The sequence below is a fragment of the Dromiciops gliroides genome, chromosome 2 (genome assembly GCF_019393635.1).
Source record: "Dromiciops gliroides isolate mDroGli1 chromosome 2, mDroGli1.pri, whole genome shotgun sequence".
Taxonomy (NCBI): Eukaryota; Metazoa; Chordata; class Mammalia; order Microbiotheria; family Microbiotheriidae; genus Dromiciops; species Dromiciops gliroides.
Genome location: NC_057862.1, coordinates 83,721,326 through 83,744,795, shown reverse-complemented (window position 1 = coordinate 83,744,795; position 23,470 = coordinate 83,721,326). Strand labels below are relative to the sequence as shown.

Genomic DNA, 23,470 nt, shown 5'->3' with positions numbered 1-23,470 from the left:
CAGACTCCAGGTCTTCTTTATTCTTACATGCTTTGGTAGAAAAAAGGACACAATTAGGAGTCACATGACCTGGCTTTGTCAATGACTTTGGACCATTAGGTCTTTGTTTCCTCACCTATAGAATAAGGGAGTTAGACTGCATGACCTTTATTTTGCCTTCTAGCTCTAAATATATGATACCTACAGTACCCAAGACTGAAGCATTTAAGAAATGTTTGTTGAGTGTTGAGAGGCTCAGTGTATTGTTTAGAAAATGACCATTTTGTCCAATTAGTCCTCTCAATGAAATGAGAAATTTCTGAGAATTTTCCATATAATTTATTTTTTGGTCATTGTCTTAAATTTATACTTGCACTAAATGTGTAGGCATGGTTAATAATAATAATAATAAATAATTTATAGCATTTATATAATGTTTAAGTTATGGAAAGTACTTTACAAATATTGCATTTGGTTATCATAATGACTCTCGTTTTATAGATAAAGAAATTGAGGCAGAAAGAGGGAAAGTGACTTATGCAGAGTCACATGGCTAGTAAGTGTCTGAGGTTGAATTTGAACCCAGGTGTTCCTAACTCCAGGTCTAGGACTCCATATACTGTGCTTTCTAGCTGCCTCTATTGGAGCTTGTGTGCATGCTATTTGTAGGAAGAAAGATATCTTGGCTATTCCTTCCCTTTAAAAAATACATCAAAGCCTAATAATGACAACTTAAATTTCTATAGGCTTTATGTTTGATCCAAAAAACTCTCACAGGACAAATAGCACTTTGCTCCAAGGCACTGACCTGGGTTGGGTGCAGTAAGGGAGGATTCTTGTCTTTTTCATTGTCTTGAGGTGCTGTCACCATGGTATCACTGGATGCAAGGTGATATGGTTCTCTGCCCTTTATGACATACCCACTCAGTTAAATGTGTTCCAAATGCCAGGATTTCCTGAGTTAGGAAATGCACATGCTGTTATCCACATTTTAAAAATGAAGAAAATAAAGCATGGTTAAATGACTAGCCCATGGTCACACAAAAAGTGAATGTTAAAGCAAATTGCAACTCAGATCTCCTGCCTTCTGGTACTCTTTCCATTAAACCATACAGCCTCATCAACTCATCACTTGAAGAATGCAAACACCTTTAATCACTTTCCTCCATCATGGAGGAAAGATAATATTTGAAGTATATCTTTCTCATCATCCACTCATTCTTCAGCCCTTGGTAAATGAACTTTCATCACTACCATTCTACAGAAACAGTGTTCTTCAGTGACTTCCTTATGGCTAAACAAAATGGTATATTTCTGTTCTCTTTCTTGACTTCTCTGTGACATTCAATGCTATAGTATTTCCTCTCTACCTTTACATATTATTTTATTTTGGCTTCCATGACAATATCATATCATGGTTCCTCTACCTCTCTGACCAATCCATTTTCTTCTTGTCCCTTAAATGCATCTTTGTTCTTCTTTTCTTTTCTCTATTTTCTCCCTTGGTTATTTGATCCATTCCCATGTTTAAAGGTTGAAACTTTCATCTCTTATTCCTAAGCTACTATCCTTTCAAAGCCAGCAGCTGGCAAATAAGCTTGATGATAGACTCTACTAGCTTCCTTTGATGTGATCAAATTGCCTGATGTTTAAAGTTTACTTTAAAGCTACTATCTTGTTTATTGGTCAAAGGTCATTGTTCAGAGTAAAGGCATCAAGCATGCTGCCTAGTGGTCCAAACCAGATTAAAATATAATTGGGAAATATTTATCAAATTAATATAAAATAATAGAACATAGATAATTTTAAGTATGTGGTTTTTGAAGTCAGTATGAGGCCCACAGGGATCAAGACATCCAATTTAGTGGTCCCTGTTTCTTTCTGGGGTTTGATACCACTAGTTAGAGCATTCTGTCCTCCACTGGATGTTTCACTGCTCAGATAACCTTTATCAATTTTTATGTCCTCTTGGCATATGTTTTAAAAAATGTTTCCCACAGAGGTCTTAAAAGGCCCATGTTGTCACTGCATGTTATTCATTGTTCCTTTGCAGAGAAGCCCAAGGATAACCTATTTTACTGAAGTTAAAGTATGAAATATGAAAGCCATTTCCTAACAATTTGCCAGTCCCATCTTTGCTCTGTGAATTTCTTCCTATAAACTTTTCTTTCACATTATTTATGTTCGATACTGAGATTCAGATGCCTGCTGTTATTGTTCATAAATTTGTAAAATGAAGTGAAGAATTGAGAAAATAAAAGAAAGCACAGGACACATCAACACAGCTCTTCTGAAATATCTTTCAGTGATGTGCTCATTGGCCCCAGGCCTACTCCAGACTATAGGGAAGTCCTATCACCCAAGGGCTATCTAGTCTCACCAGTGCAGCCTACAAAGGTCATGAGCTTGACAAGTAACCTCTGGCAAAGATAAATAAACTGTTCTAGAAAAATACTCTTTAATTTCAGTAATAAAAGTAGAAATAGTAATTTAAAAAGATATAGAGCCATTTTGTAAATCATTGTCATTTGGCTTCTAGATTCCTGAATTCATCTGCTATATTGTGGCCCCATTGACTTTATTGCAACCAACAATTTCAAAAATGGTGTCTCTTCGACCCTTAAGTTCCTTGTTCTTTTGAAGTTCTGAGCTTGCCTTTTCCTCTCTTAATCCTGAATTGCTATAATCTGTTAGAAGAAATTAGGACACCAAATTTACTGGGATCACCACCAATTTATGTTATCTAGCTTTTATAGTATCTCTCTGTTCTGATTGTATTCATAATGATAGCTGATATGTATGTAGTTCTTTATGTACATTGTCTCACTTGATTTCCTCACCTGTCATTTTGGTTAAGTACTACATTTAATATGGAGCAATGGTATAATGGATACCCAGGAAGAGATGGGATCAAGTCTTCTCTCTGACACATACTGGTTGTGTAACATTCATTGCTATCACCTATCCTCTCCTCCTTAATATATTTAAGGTATGGTTTCTGTGAAACTGCCATCTTATGGGTTCTTCTAGCTCTCTGACCAATCCTTGTTGGTTCCTTATCTTCTTCCTGACCCTTCTCTTTTCTTAGCACTCTCTTGGTGATTTCATCCATTCCCATGAGTCCGATAATCACCTATTTGTAGATTACTTTGAAATCCATATCTTCACCTCCAACTGTTTCCATGAGCTTCAGTATCATATTTCCAGCTCTCAGCTGGGAAGCTCTACTTGGCATTCATTGGTAGATGAAGATTCCTGTCTTAAACTCAACACATCATCTTCCCCTCCCCAAATTGCCCTTCTCTGTAACTTCTGTTTCTTGTATTGGTACCACCATATTTTAAATCACTCAGGCTCATATCCACAGAGCCATCTTTATCTCCAAGTCTTGTGAATTCTACCTTCACAATATCCCTAGCATCTATTCTTTCTTTAACACTCTCAAAGAAACAGTCAGAGTTTAGGCTCTCATTGCCTCTTACCTGAGTTATTATTATGATCATTTCTTAACTGGCCTTCCTGTTTCTAATCTATTCTTTATCTAGTACATACCCCTATTCCCCCCACCCAAAATACTGTTCCACTAATCTCCTTAATATATCACTCTAATCAAATTGTTCTTTAATTTAAAACATTCAGTATTTTCGCATTTCCTACTGCATAATGAACCACAGTCTCTGACATTAAAAACATCCCACTATTAGGCTCCAATTTACCCTTATAGTTGTATTTAGTAATGGCAACAAAAGTAATAATAACAATTGACATTTAACTCGTGCTTTAATATTGCAAAATATTTTGTATACATGAATTCTGGTGCTATTTTCCCTTTTGTCGTTTATGTTTTAGTGAAACAGGATTGATTTCTCTTCCCCATTCCCATCATTCTCTTTCTCAGTTCTGTGTCTTTGCTGACACCATCCCTCATATGGGGAATTGATTTTCCCCTAATTCATTCCACTCTTTGTTGTAGTCCTCTTCCTTTAAGTTCTGGCTCAGTTACCATCTCATCTCATGAGGTAAGCTATTAAATGATTCAGAACTTAAAAATGAAATGCTAAACTACTATAATGTGATAGATAAGAAGCTTCTATGATTTGAAATGATTACTTTAATAAAACATGAACATTTTCCTTTTCCCAATTCCATTTATTTAGCTGTTATTTTCCAATTAATCTATTCCTATTTTCTTGTGCTCATGCTATGTGCTCTGAACTGTACACTGCATGGATACATGGGATGTGGTGATATACAGAAGTATGCTATCTGGTTCCTACTCTCAGGGAGTTTACAATCTAATTGAGAAGATAAAAGCACAAACATGAAATAGTAACTACCCAACTGTTAACTTGGATATTACAGATGTGACTAACACAAAAGTTGTAACTGCCACTACTCCATAACCAGCATAGAAATTATGTAGAGGAAATCAGATTTATCTAAAAGTTTTCTTGACTCACACATCTCTGGTTAGCAGCTATGGCGAGTAAGCTCATAGAGCATAGTATAGAAGAATTCCAACTTCTACCAGTAATGGAAGACTACATATTTTTTAGCTCCTATTCCCATTTCCTTTTTCTGGAAGGGACCCCTTACCCCTTCACCACTCCCCCAAATGTCATCCCAACAAGAATCCTTCATGTCTCAACCCTTTGTTGCTTACCATCTTTATAATAACATTGCCATATATACTAGCATAATATTACCCATGTCCAGCCCAAAGTTTGGGGAGTAGACCTCTCTGTAACCTTGCAATAGTCTTTCTGTGTTTGTTTAAGGTCTCCAGTTGGTCTGACCAATCCCCAAGAGTTTGACATTCCTATGGGCTTATTACATGCTACTTCTTTTCATCTACTCTGTGATCTAATTAATTTTTTTTTTTTTGGTGTTCTTCACACACAATATCCCACTTCCCTTCTCCATGTTTTTGTAAAGTCATGGAATTCTTTTCTTGTCCCCTCCCCCTTCCCCTGTCCCAAATCTTAGGATCCCTAGCTTAATTCAAAGTTTAAGTCAAGATTACTTCTGGTATAAGCCTTCCCTGATCTCCCTATTTGCTAATGTTTTATCCCTAAATCACCCTTTATTTACATTGTTTATATTTTGCATACTCTAACTCTAACAACACAAGTGTATGTTATTTCCCACAATAGAATGTATGATTCTTGAGGGAAGGCTTTTTTTTTTGTTTGTTTGTTTTTTTACTGTTGTCTTGGTATCCCTAGAACCTAGAATAAAGTCTGACACATTGGAGGCACTTAAATGCTCATTGATTAATTATGGATATAGTTCCATTCCTGATTATGTGTCAAGTGAGTCTTATCTGTATTTTAGTCCACAAAGACTACTCCTTATCAGCATTTGTATTCCCTGGGGCAACATTCTTATCAAATATCACAAGGCTATTGTTATTCAGGTGTTCAGTCATGTCTGACTCTATTTGACCCCATGGACTATAGCACACCAGACCCTTCTATCCACCACTGTCTCCTGAAGTCTGTTCAAGCTCATTTTTGTTACTTACATGGCACTATATAACCATCTCATTCTGTCATCCCCCTTTCCTTTTGCCTTCAATCTTTCCCAAAATCAGGGTCTTTTTCAATGAGTCCTGTCCTCTATTGTGTAGCCAAAGTATTTAAGCTTCAGCTTCAGCATTTGACCTTTCAGTGAATAGCCTGAATTAATTCTTAACAATTGACTTATTTGATCTCCTTGCTGTCTAAAATATTCTTAAAAGTCTTCTCTAGTACCACAATTCAAAAATGTTGATTCTGTAGTGCTCAACTTTCCTTAGAGTCCTATTCTCACTGCCATACATTGCCACTGGAAAAATCATAGCTTTGACTTTATAGACCTTTGTCAGCTAGGTGATGTCTCTGGGTTTTTTTTGGTTTGTTTTTGTTTTAGTATGCTGTCCAGATTTGCCATAGTTTTCCTTCCAAGGATCAAATGTCTTTTTTTTTTTTTGGTTTCTTCTTTTTTTTCCATAATAGAATTTTATTATTTTCCAGTTACATGTAGAGATAGTTTTCAACATTTGTTGTTATAAGATTTCTAGTTTCAAATTTTTCTCCCTCCCTCCTCTCTCTCCCCCCTCCCCAAGAGAGTAAGCAATTTGATATAGGTTATATATGTACAATCACATTAAACATATTTCTGCATTAGTCATACTGTGAAAGAAGAATCAGAGCAAAAAAGAAAAACAAACAAAAAATAGAAATAGTATGGTTCAATCTGTATCTAGTTTCCCCAGTTCTTTTTTTTTCTAGATTTGGAGAGCATTTTCCACTGTGAGTCCTTTGGAACTATCTTGGACAATTGTATTGCTGAGGAGAGTCAAGTCTGTCATAGCTTATCAACACACAATGTTGTTGATAGTGTGTACAATGTTCTCCTGGTTCTGCTCCTCACACTCAGCATCAGTTCATGTAAGTCCTTCCAGGTTTCTATGAAATCTGTCTGCTCATCGTTTCTTACAGCATTCATATACCACAACTTGTAGATACCATATACATTTATATACCACAACTTGTTCAGCCATTCCCCAATTGATGGGCATCCCCTCAATTTCCAATTCATTGACATTACAAAAAGAGCAGCTATAAATATTTTTGTACATGTGGGTCCTTTTCCCTTTTTTATGATCTTTTTTCAGAAAAGACCTAATAGTGGTATTGCTGGGTCAAAGGGTATGCACAGCTTTATAGCACTTTGGCCAAAGCTCAAAATTGCTCTCCAGAATGGTTAGATCAGTTCAGAGCTCCACCAACAATGCATTAGTATTCTAATTGTTCTACAGCTTTTCCAACATTTATTATTTTCCTTTTCTGCCATATTAGCCAATCTGATAGGTGTGAGGTGATACCTCAGAGTTGTTTTAACTTGCATTTCTCTAATCAATGGTGATTTAGAGCATTTTTTCATATGGAAATAGATAGCTTTGATTTCTTCATCAGAAAACTGCCTGTTCATATCCTTTGACTATTGCTCAATTTGGGAATGACTTGGATTCTTATAAATTTGATTTAGTTCCCAACATATTTTAGAAATGAGGCCTTTATCAGAAATACTGGCTATAGAGGCAGCTAGGTGGCACAGTGGATAGAGCACCGGCCCTGGACTGAGGAGTACCTGAGTTCAATTCCAGCCTCAGATAATTGACACTTACTAGCTATGTGACCCTGGGTAAGTCACTTAATCCCAATTGCCTTACAAAAAAAAGAAATAAGAAATGCTGGCTATAAAAATTATTTACCAGCTTTCTGCCTCCCTTCTAATTTTGGATGCACTGCTTCTGTTTGTACAAAACCTTTTTAATTTAATGTAATCAATATCATACATTTTGCATTCATAATATTCTTTCTCTTGTTTGGTCATAAATTCTCCTTTCTATAGATCTGAGAGGTAAACTATTCCTTCCTCTCCTAATTTACCTATGGTATCACCTTTTATGTCTAAATCATGTACTCATTTTGACCTTAATTTAGTATAAGGTGTAAGATGTTGGTCTATGCCTAGTTTCTGCCATACTATCTTCCAGTTGTCCCAGCAGTTTTTGTCAAATACTGAGCTGCTATCCCAGAAGCTGGAGTCTTTGGGTTTATCAAACAGTACATACTAAAGTCATTTACTACTGTGTCTCCTGTTCCTAACCTTTTCCATTGATCCACTACTCTATTTCTTAGCCAGTACCAAATAGTTCTGATGACTGCTGCTTTATAATAAAGCTTCAGATTTGGTACAGCTAGCCCACCTTTCTGTGCATTTTCTTCCATTAGTTCCCTTGATATTCTTGATTTCTTGTTTGTCTAGATGAATTATGGTATTATTTTTTCTAGCTCTATAAAATAATTTTTAGTTAGTCTGATTGGTATGGCACTGAATAAGTAACTTAATTTAGGTAGAATTGTCATTTTTGTTATATTAGCTCAGCCTATATGTAAGCAATTAATATCTTTTGAAATATTTAGATCTGATTAGATTTGTGTGAAAAGTATTTTGTAAATGTATTCAGAGTTCCTGGGTTTGTCTTGGCAAATAGACTGCAAAGTATTTTATATTGTCTACCATTACTCTTAAATGGAATTTCTCTTTCTATCTCTTGCTGCTGGACTTTGTTGCTCATGTATAGAAATGCTGATGATTTGTGTGCATTTATTTTATATCCTGCAAATTTGCTAAAGTTGTTAATTGTTTTAAGTAATTTTTTAGCTCTATCTCTGGGATTCTTTAAGTATACCATTATATCATCTGCAAAGAGTGATAGTTTTGTTTCCTCCTTGCCTATTCTAATTCCTTTAATTCCTTTTTCTTCTCTTATTGCTAAAGCTAACATTTCTGATAAAATATTAAATAATAGAGGTGATAATGGACATCCCTGTTTTACCCCTGATCTTATCGGGAATGCCTCTAACTTATCTCCATTAAATATAATGCTTACTGATGGTTTTAGGTGCATACTGCTTATTATTTTAAGGAAAACTCCACCTATTCCTATGCTCTCTATTGTTTTTATTAGGAATGGGTGAAGTTTGTCAAAAGTTGTCAAAAGCTTTTTCTGCATCTGCTGAGATAATCACATGATTTTGGTTAGTTTTCTTACTGATTATGTTGATAGTTTTCCTAATGTTGAACCAGCCCTGAATTTCTGGTATAAATCCTGCCTGGTCATAGTATATTATCCTGGTGATCACTTGCTGTATTCTCTTTGCTAAAATCTTATTTAAGATTTTTGCATCAATATTCATTAGGGAAATTGGTCCATACTTTTCTTTCTCTGTTTTGGTTCTGCTTGGTTTTGATATGAACACCATATTTGTGTCATAAAAGGAATTTGGTAGAACTCCTTCTTCACCTATTTTTCCAAATAATTTGTATAGTATTGGAATTAATTGTTCTTTAAATGTTTGGCAGAATTCACCTGTAAACCCATCTGGCCCTGGGGAATTTTTCTTAGGGAGTTCATTAACGACTTGTTCAATTTTTTTTCTAATATGGGCTTATTTAAGGATTTTATTTGCTATTCATTTAACCTGGGCAATTTTTATTTTTGTAAATATTTATCCATTTCATTTAGATTGTCAAATTTATTGGCATACAGTTGGGCAAAATAGTTCCTAATTATTGCTTTAGCTTCTACTTCATGGGTGGTGAAATCATCACCCCTTTCATTTTTGATACTGGTAATTTGGTTTTCTTCTTCCCTTTTTGAAATCAAATTAACCAAAGGTTTATCTATTTTATTGGTTTTTTCATAAAACCAGCTCTTAGTTTTATTGATTAATTCTATAGTTTTCTTGCTTTCAATTTTATTAATTTCTCCTTTGATTTTCAGGATTTCTAACTTAGTAAATTATTTAGTTTAGGATTTTTTCTTTTTTTTTCTTTTCTTTTTTTTGCTGGGCAATGAGGGTTAAATGACTTGCCCAGGTTCACATAGCTAATAAGTGTCAAGTGTCTGAGGCTGGATTTGAACTCAGGTCCTCCTGAATCCAGGGCCAGTGCATTATCCACTGCACCACCTAGTTGCTCCTGCAAGTGTCTTTTAATTTCATGGATGCACTTGCTCTCTGCTGTGATCTTTTAGTCCAAGAATATAAAATCTGACACTGCTTCCATTTCTTCTCCATCTTTTTGCCATGAAGTGATGGGACTAGTTGCCAATATCTTAGTCGTTTTGATATTAAGCTTCAAGCAAACTTGTATACGCTCTTCTGTTACCTTCATCAAGAGGCTTCTCTTAATCCTTCTTCATTTTTGTCATCAGAGTGGTATTATCTGTATATCTCAAATTGTTTATATTTCTCTCAGAAGTCTTAATAACAGCTTTCGGTTCATCCAGCCTAACGTTTTGCATGATGTATTCTGAATATAAATTAAATAAAGTGACAATATAGAGTTTTGTCATACTTCTTTTGCAATCTTAAATTGATCAGTTTTTCCATGTTTGGTTCTAACAGTTGCTTCTGGACCTACATACAGGTCCTTCAGGAGATGAACAAGATGATTTATTATTCCCATCTCTTTGAAGATTTGGCATATTTTGTTGTCATCCACAGTCAAAAGTATTGGTGTAGTCAAGGAAGCAGAATCAAATGTTTTTTTTTTTCTTGAACATACTTACTTTTTCCACAATCCAGTGAATTTTGGCAATTTGGTCTCTAGTTCCTTTAGCTCTTTGAAAACTGGCTTGCTCTTCTGGTAATTCTCAGTTCAGATATTGCTGAAGCCTACCTTACAGAATTTCAAGCATAACCTTGCTGGCTTATGAATTGAGCAGAATTGTTTGCGAATTTGAACATTTTTTTGTCATTGCCTTTCTTTAAAATAGGGACACAGGCTGATCTTTTCTAATATAGTGGCCACTGTTGAGTTTTTTTAATTTGCTGGTATATTGAAAGAAGCATTTTAACAAATCATCTTTTAAGAATTTAAATAGTTCAGCTGGAATTCTGCCACTTCCACTAGCCTTAATTTTAGCAATACTTCCTAAGGCCCACTTGACTAGATCACAATGCTAGATAATTGTAAAGATATGCCACCATTTTGAGCTTCTAAATCTAAATAGAAAAATCTTAGAGTTAGGACAGCTCATTAACCCCTCTTTTTTCCTTGTTTTTGGCTTCTGTCACTCCTCTGTGTTAACCAATTGGCTGCAATCACAGTGATTTTAAGGACACAAGGAAAGCCCTGATGCCTAAAAACTCCGATCTATTCCTTTTCTTTAGTGAAAGGTTTTGTCCCCTGTTAAAAAATGCAAACATTAGGAATCATCTTTTAAATATTTATCAGTCATTTATATTTTAGTGTGTCTAATGCCCCATTAGACTATCAGCGCTTTGAAATAGGGAGAACCTCTGCATATTTTCACCTTTCTTTGTAGCTCCAGATCTTAGCAGAGTATGTGGCCCATAACAAGTGTCTTGAGTAGTTGATGGAAGAATCTTCCAATAACTTGGATGTCTTGTCTGACCTTGGTCATGTTACTTCTCAACAAGTCTCAATTTTCACATCTGAAAGATCTGGGGGATACATTAGGTAACTTCTAACACTTGCTGTTACATGATTCTGTATTTCTATTGGGCTACTAGGTTCCTAAGAAAAAAATGGAGGAGACAGTAAAGGGAATGCTGGTAATATTTCCTTTTCAACTGTGCATCCATCAGTCCTGGAAATATCCCCTAAGTGCATTAGGAATTCAGAGGAGGTAGAAATCACTAAGAGTCAGAGTAATTACAATTGGCTTCTCTGGAGGAATCAGGACTGAAGCAGAACCTTGAAAGAAGAGTAGAATTCAGATAAGCACAGAAGGTTGGAGAGGGTATTAGAATAAAAGGTTGGGAAGCTAGAATGAATAAGCTGTGCTTGTGACATCATGGGTAGACCAGCCTTTCTATAACAGAAAATTTGTGTTTGGGCAGGTTGGGGCACTAATGTGAAATTAGGTGAGGCAGTAAGGCTGAGGCTTGAAAGCCACTTGTCAGGCATGATGTGGTAGGAAATAGGAATCTTTTGTAAGTTTTTGAACAGGGAAATAAAGCATATATTAGAAGACTGTTTCTGGTGACGAGATTGAGTTTCATGGCTACTACTTGGTACCTGCTAAGCATCGGAGGCAGGGCTAATTTTAGAACTGGAGTCAGAAAAAGAAAAATTTCTGGGAGCAGTAAGAACATAAGGACCCTAGGTTCTCACCCTCCCCATTCCCTTTCTCTCTCTTACTCCTTATCTCCTCATAATTTCCTTTTTTTCTTCATCTTTCCTTTCCTCTTGGGCTATGTCCTTTTCTTCATCCACTTTGACCCCCAACACCAGCCTTGAAAGCCAGTAATGACAGTATCCTGATTATTTTCTACAACTTTAATTGTGATTAAGTCTGCCTGAGCTTCCAAGATGGAAGGACCAATTCTGTCTGAATAGTATCTGCCTATGATAATATCCACTAGTCTAAAACCCCAGAAACCATTTGCATAGCATTGTTTTGTTAGAAGATAGGTATACATACTTGAAAATAAAGGGTACTTATTATCCTTAGTTTCCTAAGGAATGAGAGAGCTTCTTCATGAGTAGAAGATGTTACTGAGGCATCAAGAAGGTTACAGTCTCCCTCCCAGATTGACGAGTCTCTCTCCTGGTAATAATGGACATTTCTAAATCAATATAAGAAATACAACTGAGGTCTGGCAACAAATTACTCATCTGTTGTCTGAGGGCCAGCCTAGCTCTTTTCACATAAACCTTTTCCATTCACAAGAAGGACAAGACCCAATTGGTCAAGTAGTCACAAGGTTTACTCATCATAAATGGGAATAACCATTCTCCAACCTGACCTTCCCACCTCCACCCCTGATTTCCCAGTAGAACTGTTGCTACTTCCTGGTTTAGGAATGTGATTCAGGTGATGCTCCTTCCACCTTCCATCCTAGAGTAGACTTTACTCTACTTTTAGACCCTATTGTTACCACCTCATGTGGTTACATCCATTGGATGTAGCTTCAGGAGGCTAGAGAAGGGAGGATCACAGGAGATTAGTGGATCAGGTAATGGTGACTTTCATATGTATTATTTCACAAAGTCACAACTCTGTGGTTTATACACCAAGACTGGTATAACAGAAAACACACACAGAGTTCTATTCTGTTCTTAATCTGCTATATGACCTAGGATATGTAGTTTTCCCTACCTGTGCCTCAGGTTTTTTTTTTTTATTTGTAAAATGAATAGGTTACTGACACTTACTAGCTGCGTGACCTTGGGCAAGTCACTTAACCCTCATTGCCCCACAAAAAGTAAAAAAAAAAAATGAATGGGTTAGGGTAGATGATCTCTTTGGAAACTAATCAGGACATAGAGAACAGTAAAAATCAGAATCCCTATTCATTGTGTAGAATGATCTGAATTAGAGCAAACCATACATTTAATGGGTATTGAATTAGGCAGCCAGTGCTCAAATCCCCCCTTTTCTATTATTTATCTTGAGATAATCACTGTTGGCAGAATTATTCTGTGATTATAATTTGACTTATAATGACTTTCTTAGATAAAATAAGGAGAGTTTTGTGTTTGGGTTATCTTGGAGAGGTGTGTTGCAGTGGGACTAATTCCCATTGTTTGTCTAACAATTTAGTATAACTGTGTTCATAAACCTTTCATTTTTTTGTTCAATTTCAACACTGGAAGGTAAATAACAACATGGGAATAATGCATACTAATAAAACACAGGAAAGAAGGAGTGAAATATGTTTTGTTTGGGTTCATAATAGGTTTGCAGCCATATTACCATCAAACACAGTTTAACAGCTTAAAAAATGATGCTTGCTACAAATTATTTCCGTGATTGTGACATTTGAAAGCTGCTAGAATGTTTAAAGACTTTCTGCAGTCTGGTGCTGAATTGAATTAATTATTTCTTTTGATTTCTGTCTTTTATAAGCAAAAGTTCCATGCGTGAAAAGGGAAGAACAATTATGCAAATGAGCACCAGCAACTTCTTAAACAATCAGGAATTAGTGATTATTGTCCAGGTCCCCATGCCTGTTGGCAGATGCTGCAGGCATGGAACCCCATGCTCATCCCTTCTCTAACTGCTTGACTGGGCCTGAGGAGGCCTTTGGGAGGACATTATTTCTTCAGAGGCCTAGCTTGGATCAGTGCAATTTGGCTTTGTATATAGGAGAAGCAACAGTTAAAACTGAGCTTGGGCATCCAAGGCTTCAGAAGGCCAATTACAAGACATCTGGAGCTGTACCAGCAAAAAGGCTAATGGGCCATAAAGGACAGGCACCATCATGTAGGGAGACAGAAGGGAGAGGGTTTGGGATGTATAAGTGGAAGTCACTGTGAAGGGGGAAGTTTTATATATATATATATACATATATATGTATATATTGTGAGATTTAAAATCGGATATATGAGCATTAAACTCTCTCTTTAACTTTTCCCTTATATATCTCCCAGACCAGTAAGAAAAGAAGCCTCTGAGCTTTAATCAGTGAGGGATTAGTTTTTTATTGTTTGGGGATTAATTAGATAACAAAAGGTGATAGAAATTAGAGAAATATGAAAGTAGAAATACAAATGAATAATCTTAGATCTAAGCTTATTCTATATTCTTTTATAAAACTCACCAAATCCCAAAACTACCTGCCAGGCCAAGAACCAGAGCCAAATGCGCGTGCCCCCACCACTAAACCGAGAAGCCAGAGTCAACGAGACAGAGAGCAAACTTCCGTTCCACTCTCAGTTTTAAGTTGAAGTCCCAGTAGTAAGGCATGCTAGGCCAGCTCTCAGGGCAGCAGCAGGCGCACCACCATTCATCGCAGTCTCCTCCCCAAAAGGGCAGTCTTTTAAAAGCCTCTTCAGTAGCATGCTCCATTTCCCCACACATATGATTTTTTAAAATCAGGAAATGGGTGAATTACTTTATTAATTGACAGTTTAGCTGGGTATGGTAGCACACACTTGTAATCCCTGCTACTGGGGCGGCTGAAGCTGGCAGATTACTTAAGGTACAATGTCAGGCCTGAGTATGGTAAACCTCTGAGGGGAGCGGGGGAAGGCTACCAGGCTACCTAAGGAGTGAACTAACCTAGAACAGGACAGAAAAAAGCTGGTCTAAACTCTCATGCCAATCAATAGAGGGATAGTGTTCATATATTTGCTACTACATATACAGTTTGGACAAAACAGAGAAATTCTGTTTCAGAAAAACCCCAAAGAAATGAGAGTTTACCATGTTGTTGTTCAGTTGTTTTCAGTCATATCTGAAAAACCATTTGGGGTTTTCTTGGCAAAGATAAAAGAGTGGTTTGCCATTTCTTTCTCTGGCTCATTTTATAGATGAGGAGACTGAGGCAAACAGGGTGAAATATCTTGCCCAGGGATACACAACTACTAAGTCTGAGGCTAGATTTGAATTCAGGAAGGTGAATCTTCCTGAATCCAAGCTCAGCACTCTATCCACTGGGCCACTTAGATGCCTATTTATGCAATACATTTCCATTTCTCAAACTTAGATAAAGTGTGGGAAAGGTGATGACTAATGGAAGAACTAGTAGATTAATCAAACATTTTTTTAAAAAGTCAGTATCTAGATATACAAGGCAAACAAGATCTGAGAAGATTGCCTAGTCAAGATAAATTCATTTGTCTAAAGGTTGCTGAAAGTGTTTATTAGGTTCTGCTAGGTGGCATAGTGGATAGAGCCTTGGCACTGGATTCAGGAGGACCTGAGTTCAAATCCAGCCTCAGACACTTGACACTTAGTAACTGTGTAATCCTGGGTAAGTCACTTAACCCCAATTGCCTCACAAAAAAAAAAAAAAAAAAACAAGAAAAAAAAAAGAAAAAAAAAAAGAGTTTATTAGACTAGGTTGAGTTCCCCAGTTCTATTGCTCCAGTTCCACTTCACCTTGCATTGAAGAGACAAAGCCATAGATTCTGTTTTGTTTTGTTTTGTGTTTTGTTTGTTTGTTTGTTTTTTGGGGGCAATGAGGGTTAAGTGACTTGCCCGGGGTCACACAGCTAGTAAGTGTCAAGTGGCTGAGGCCGGGTTTTGAACTCAGGTCCTCCTGAATTCAGAGCCAATGCTTTATCCACTGTGCCACCTAGCTGCCCCAAAGCCATAGTTTTTATGAACAGAAATGGCATTGGGATTGTTTTTTATGAGGAAATTGTTTTAAAAGTCCATTTCATAAATACTAACTCATTCAGATCATCTCAGCCATCCTTAAAATCCAGCCACATTTTATAGATCAACAATGGTACTCTGCACCTGCAAGATATAGTGATCTCCAACTTGGATACATTTGCAAACTTATTTCATGTTTCCCCGTATGATACATGCTAATGCATTAGATTATAAGCTCCTTGAGGGCAGGAACTGTCTTTTACTTCTTTTTATATCCCCAGCTTTCAGCACAGTGCCTGTTACATAGTAGGTACTTAATAAATGTTGATTGAGTGAGCGAGTGAGTGATTGATGCTCTGTTCTGGCCTATTTGACGTTTCCCAAACTTGCATTCTATCTTTCACCTCCATGCTGTTGCACAAGCTATCTCCTATGTTTGGAAAGTACTTACTCCTTACCTATACCTTTTAGATCCCCAGGTTCCATTGGAAGCTCACTTAGCACAGTGAAGTGAAAAGACACTGACTCTAGAGTTAGAGGAATTGGGTTTGAATCCTGTGGCTGGTGCTTACTGCCCATGTGGCCTTTGAAAAGTGATTTAACTACCCTGGTTTTTAGTTCTTCATCTGTAAAATGAAGTTGTTGGATTAAATAGCATTGAAGTCCCTCCCAGCTCTGAGTCCTATGATCAAATACTGTGTGAAGTTTTACATTTTTATTCACCTGGCTATTAATGCTTTCTCCCCCCTTAAATTATTGTCTTTGTTTACCTGTTATACCTGTAGATGGTAGACTGCTTTTAAAAAAATCTGTGCATTTCCAAAATCAGGTAGAGTACCTTGGGCATAGTAGGTGTTTAACAAATGCTTCCTGTATGAGATGATTTTGGATTAAGCTAAGCCCAATAAAGACAAAACACAGAGGAGGTGAGGAACTCAGGCAGAGGGATCACAGATTTTATGAAATATGAATCTAGTGCACCAGCTGGTGAGAAGCTAGGCAAAATCTAAAAATATGTTGGAGGAGATTTTTAAATAGCATGAGTCAAATCATGGGAACTCAAATGTACCAACAAATTGTTTAAGTGTCCCAGTCTAATCATTCTGAAATTATACATTAAGGTTAAGATGAATAATGAGTAGTACTAGCATGGCAGTCAGAAGACTTGGTTTTGGCACTAATATGCTTTTGGGCAAATCACTTCACAACTGTTGGCCTCAGTTTTTTCATCTGTAAAAAGGGGAAGAGAGTAATTGTAGCACCTACTTCAAAGGGTTAGTGGGAAGATCAAATGCTAGCAATAATAATAACAAACATTTAAATAATGTTTTAAGTTTTATAAAGCATTTTAGACATATCATTTCTCATTTGATCCTCACAATAACTTTTTGAGGCAGGTACTATTATTATCTCCCTTTTATAAATGAGGAAAATGAAGCAGAAAGATCAAGTGACTTGAAAAGGGTCACATAGTTAGTAAGTGTCTGAGACAGTATATGAATTTAGATCTTCCAGACTCCAAATCTAGCACAGTATCCACTATGAGGTCACATCTGTAACGCTTGTTTGGTAACTGTAAAGGGTTACATAAATATGAGCTGCCGTTATTATTATCTGGTAATAGAAGAACATATTATGTCAGACACACCATCTCTACTCAATAACTCCAACCTCCATAAGCTTTAGGGTCAAATATAAATGCCTCTATTCAGCATTTAAAGCCCTTTTTACAGCCTAGCCTCAGTCTACCTTTCCATATTTATTTCACATTGCTCCTTTCTACATATTCAAAGATGCAGTAAGAGTGGCCTTCTTATAAGTCCTCAAGACATGACATTCCAACTCTCAGCCTTGTGTTTTTTTGAGGGGTCATCATCCCCCACATCATTTCCACACAAGGAGCATATTCCCTCATTACCTCTGCTTTTTGCCATCCCTGGCTTCCCTCAAGACTCAGCTCAATTGGATCTTTCCTTATGCCTCTTACTACAGCTGCTCATGCTTTCCTCCTCCTCCTAAAGCTATCTTGCATCTATTTTATATGTAAACCTATATAGATACATGTTGCATTTCCTGCTAAAATGTAAGCTCCTTGGGGACAGGTGGTGTTTTATTTTTGACATCATAACTCTGGATATCTTGCATAGTGCATGTTACAAAGTAATCACTTACAAATATCTGCTGATTTTTTTAAAAAGTAAGAATTCCTAAATATATTTGCTCATAAGTTTCATACTTAATATATTTAGTTATTTAATAGTCATGCTCAGTTGGACATAGATTTCTTCAGCTCAATCAAGAATAACACATGATCTTCAAGCTCTCCAGCATCAGACAGCTGCAGTCTACATGCTGTTCTCTACTAACCCTCCTCTGGCAAAAAGGAAGTGAAATTCCACCTCCTTCCCTTTACCTTTCCTAGTTTTTCTTTTATCAGGGCTTAATAACATGGATGATCCAGAGGAGACCTAGCCTGCTGATTACAGACACAGTCTGATTTAAATTGAAAAATTCTTCACCCACCTTTGGGACTCTCTATAACTTGGTCCAAATCTGCCTGTCTAGTGTAATGAATGCCCTTCTCCTCTCACCTTCAAACACCCTAACTCCAGAATCCAGACACATTTGACGGCTCGCAATTTCTGGCTTTTGACCTGTGTCCATGCCTGAGGAGGATGACAAGTTTTTAGTTTGGAAAAGAAAAAAAAACTACAGAGAATATCTAGTCCCATGACTTAATTTGACAGTTGAGGAAACTGAGGCCCAGAGATAATGAAGCTAGGCTTTGAAATGAAGTCTTTTGTATTGCATTTTATAAGGGCAAGAAAGTTGCAAGTCTACCCTGCTGAAAGTCTTAGAGAAAGGGCATGTAAAATTTGGGGGATCTTTCTCAAAGGATCATTTAATGCTTCTTTCCTTTTTCAGAGACTGGCTTCTTTTATAATGGAAGTTCTCAGTCTTAGTGGATGGCAAATTGTATTTGAGATGAAAAATGGCTTTTTAGATTCATAGCAATTCTCAGCTTCTCTCCAGCTACTAATCAATCTCAATTTATTGCTTTTTATGATATAAACCAATATAGATAGTCTTCTGTTAATGTATTCTGGTTGTGTTATTTCCTATTTGATCCATGGAACATCACTTACTTTTCTGAGGCTGATTACAGAAATGTGAGGGAGCCTCATCTCTGGAGGCTTATAGGAACTTTATAATTTCCACATTTCCATCCACAGTAAATGTCAGCTTATAGATATCATTCATTGTATTTACCATAGGAAAGTAACAAACCCAATTCTATCATCCATAGGGGAAGAGTGAAGGAATATCAGCCATTCATGTGTGACCTTGGACAAGGAATATAATTTCTGTGAGCCTCAGCTCTCTCATCTTCAAATCCTTGAGCACCTAAATATATTTGGGAACTCTTTTTTTATAACAAAGCTATTCCTCACAATGATGCAAATCCCAATCCATTTCTTCATGTGTCTTTGAGATATGTTTCTTACTAGTATTTTTTGAGTTTGCCATGGAGGTGAGGGTCAACCCAATTCCCTAAGGGCTATCCTTGAGTTTTCCTAACATCTTGAAGACACCAATAGAATGTACACTGGTTTGTACCTCACTCTCAGCTACTTATAGCCCATCTTTTTCTCCCCATCATCCATTTATTTGAAGACATATTTTGCCGTTTCTGCTTTGTACAGTTTCTCCTTGTTTATAATGTATGACATCCTGCTTATGCCCATATATGAGATGGGGGGGTCATAATTTTCAGTTTCATGTACAATCATTTTTTTTATTAAACTATGTTATAGAAATGCTTGTTTTGTTCCACAAATTAGAAATGAAAAGTAATATTTAAAAGAAATACTTGTATTGTATACTTCAAAAGTATGTTGTTGGCAAGTATTTTGTAAACTAGAATGTGGTATATAAACAAAAGTTACTCCATTCAGGCTTCTCTATCAATTGAATCCTTGAGGAATCTCTTCTTACTTCATAGTTGTAGGTAGAACTCTTCAATGATACAGCTTTTAGTTTAAATTTTATTGCTCTGGGCCAGGCTGTTGCAAGACTTACAGAGCAAAAAGCAGGCACAGTTTTATGTTCAGAGTAAGTTACAGAGCTAGGATTTCCAAATATAATGAAAATTATTATTCACAAGTTTTCTAGTATTTTTTCTCAGAAGTCTCCCCGACCAGTCTGCTCCCCATTGATTATCAGCCCTATCATGAGGTTTTAGAAAGGGTGTTTGCTATCCAGATAAAGCAAGGCCAGTTGTTAGAGAAATGATCCATCAAATCAAGGGTGCATTCTCCTCTTGACCACAGGGACTCCCTGGGGAGAGTAGGCTCAGAATCAGAGAGCACTTGTGGCTAAAATGAACTCATAATTCCTGGTTGATTCCTTTTCTCCCTTTCTAGACTGCTCATGATGTGGCCCTTAGGTATAACTCTTTTTTAGTCTCTGACAGTCACTGCCTTTCCTTAGTCTTTGTCTGTCTCTCAGCTTCCACTGCTGCTCCAGGGACACTGATAGTATCTTCAATGGACACTGCTACTGAGTCCTGGTTTTCAGGGGATCCTCTGCTGAATCTCCCAAATTCATATAGTTGCTTGGATGGAGTAGGGGAATAAAGGCGAGAAACTCCTCCCTCCCTCTCACATATCCTCCCTTCTCCAACAGTAATTTCCTTTCAGAATTACTTAGCTGGTGGATTCATTCACCATTGGACTTACTACTGAGGGAATGCTCAATTCAGAACTGACTTGCTGCATTACACATAGTTACAGAGGTGTGTCTGATTCTCTCAACCAATTAATGGACTGCTTTTTTTTTTTCTCAAATGATTTAAGACCCCTATGTTTCTATCAAACTGATTTAGGACTCATTCACACCTCGTTAATTTTTGATTGATTGATTCAATCAAGATGTCCTGGCCTTTTGTGATTACATTAAATATGTATAGAAAAAGTAAATACAAAGCAACATCCCTGTGTTGGTGGTGGTGGTGGAAGAGTATTAACCATTTTGGGTTGGGAATTAAGAAAAGCCTTGTACTGTAGGTGGCACTTGAGGCAAGCCTTGAAGGAAGCCTGTGATTCTAAAAAATGGAGGGGAGGGCAGAACAGGTTGATGGGACAACAGAATTAGATGATATCTGTCTTTAGGCAAGGGAATGGGTATATTCTCTCTCGGGTTCTGTTAGGTCTTTTATATTGCTTGACCTATTGGATCACTAAATTGCAACTCAAGTACTATATCATCCTCTCTGTCTCTCTGTCTGTCTGTCTGTCTCTGTGTCTCTGTCTGTCTGTGTCTGTCTCTCTCTCTCTCTCTCTAAATTAGGTCTATCCACTGCATCTGAGAATTTGCTATGACACTTTGCCAAACACCAAAATCCCTTTGATGTTGACAGTTTTCACATTTTACATATCATCAACAATTAGACTTCTTTTACTGACTTGAGCTCACTGTGATGACATATCTTAGATGAGGTGATGCAGACTAGGATAGGATGGGTAGGAAGATCAATGTTCATGGCTATTTCTATCTGGTACCAAAAATAACAAGTCAGAATAGAAAAAAAAAACTGTGGTTGCTTCTTTGGATGCTTTGCCTCTCTGACACCAAACAACTGGTTTAACAGATTCTGAAGGAGCTGTTTTTTATTGAGGGGCTATTTTTTCATTGAATTCTCTCCTGAAAGCACACTCTCTAACCCATCATATGCTAGAGTAGAGGGTCTGATCTATTCTTAGAATGTTGGGAAGTAACCTAAGGACCTCACGTGGCACAGCATGCGTGCTGGTAACATTACCTTGTCTTCCTAGCTTATTCTACTATGTTTTGTCATCAAAGAAGATGCTGAAAATATCTAGAGCCTCCAGGCAACTATATGAAGTAGATGAAATTTGTTTTGGTTGTTCTTTCATCCCCCACCCCCTGTTTGTACTTGTCTTCCTTTTTTGTTTTCCTACTCCCCCTTCACTTTCTCCTCCCCCCACTCCCCACTGCCAGATGCCTAGTGACCTCATTGTGGAGCCTTTCTTGGATCTGTCTAGCCTTGCATAGATCCATTTTATAGAGCTTTTGTTAGCCTCATGAGTAAGACCTTTTCTGTCTCCCACCTCAACAAAAATGAACCTTCTGTTTATGTTCCCTTGGGGCTTTACTATTAGGGAAATCAGAAACTAATTCCAGAGAATCTGAGAGGCAGCATAGCATAGCAGAAAGAAAGCTGGCCATAAAATCAGGAAGACTTGGCTTCCTGTCCTACTCCTGACATATACTGACTGTGTGGCCATTGGAAAGTCATTTAACCTCTCAGTGTTTCAAGCAACTACCTAAGACTGTAAGTTTCAGAGAAGGTTCTAATGAGTTTTAGTAGGAGTTTCCTCACCCTTCCCAATCCCTATCTTAGAGAATCTAGGAATGACTTGATAATACAGTACCCTTAGGATTTGCAGCTGAAAGTTACTTGATAGATGGCTCCTTCATTATGCAGATAAGGAAACTGAGGCTTAGAGGAGTTAGGTGCTTTGACCAATATCACACAAGCTGTACGAAAGAGAGGCAGGATTCAAACTCTGATCCTTTGACTTTACTTTTTTTATCTTATTTTATTTGCCTTTTTCTCCACCTTATTTCATAGTCCCACCACACCACCACAATAATGACTTCTTCATTTAAACAAAAAAAATATTAGGGTTTCTGGAAAGGTGTGTGTGTGTGTGTGTGTGTGTGTGTGTGTGTGTGTGTGTGTGTGTGTACTGGGGGGAAAGGGGAAGGGGATGGTGTCACAGCCTGAGGTGTTGTGGGGGAAGGGAGGAGACAAGTCAGCAGATGGTCTTGACAGGGCTCTTGAAGTTGCTGGCTGCCTGAAGCTGCAGTTGATAGGTCATAGGGTGGATCTTGAAGCCATATAACCTGGGCACAAATTGGTTGGCAGGCCGTTTGGGCCTGTATTCAGAATGCACCATGAAGAGCATGTGGGGAAAGCCAGTGCCAAAGTAAGCACCATCTGTGTGGTAGTGCCTGGATGACTTGGGGGTGTAAACATCCATGCACTTGGGGCAGTACAGCTTCACCATGGCCTCACCTGGTATGTCTAACAGTCCAATGGGCAACATGGGCTAGTTTTCACAATATACATGGGGACAATAGCCAAAGTCTCCCTGCTGGTATTTTTCCAACATCTGGGTGATGCCACAATTTGTGAGGATGTAGCAGGCATGAATCAGTCCATACAGCATCTTGGCTGCCTGCTCTATCAGTTCACTCCGGTTTGGGTTGTCTTCCAATTCTGCATCAGGTTCCAAGTCAAGGATCATGTCTAGTGCCTGACTATAGTGTGGCACCTGTTCATTGAGACCTGTGTGGTTGAACTTGTCTTAGATATAGTCTCCATCCACCTCACAGAAGAATTCATTGTCATGAACCCCACAAAAACATGAGATCCATGATACTTCCTCTGAGCTACTCATCTTTAGATCAGTGGGGAGTGGCGGGGGAGGGAGAGGGAGAAGTTGCTCCCAGTGGCTCACTGATTCTTTGACTTTAAATCCTGTCCTTTTTCTAATGTAACATATTAATCCTCTCTGGTAATATAGGTGGCACAGTGGGTAGAATGCTGGACCTGGAATCAGGAAGACTCATCTTCCTGAGTTCAAATCTTGCCTCAGATATTAGCTGTATCTAGTCATTCCCTGGGCAAGTCACTTAATCCTGTTTACCTCAGTTTCCTCATCTATAAAATGAGCTAGAGGAGGAAATGACAAACCATTCTAGTATTTTTGCCAAGAAAACCTCAAATGGGGTCACAAAGAGTTGGACACAATTGAAAAATGACTGAACAAC

The 23,470-nt window shown here is 37.5% G+C and overlaps 1 pseudogene; it reads right to left on the bottom strand.

Moving 5' to 3' along the window:
* Window positions 1-22,449: 22,449 nt before the first annotated feature.
* Window positions 22,450-23,100, bottom strand: LOC122738319 (annotated as a pseudogene).
* Between the last annotated feature and the right edge of the window lie 370 nt (window positions 23,101-23,470).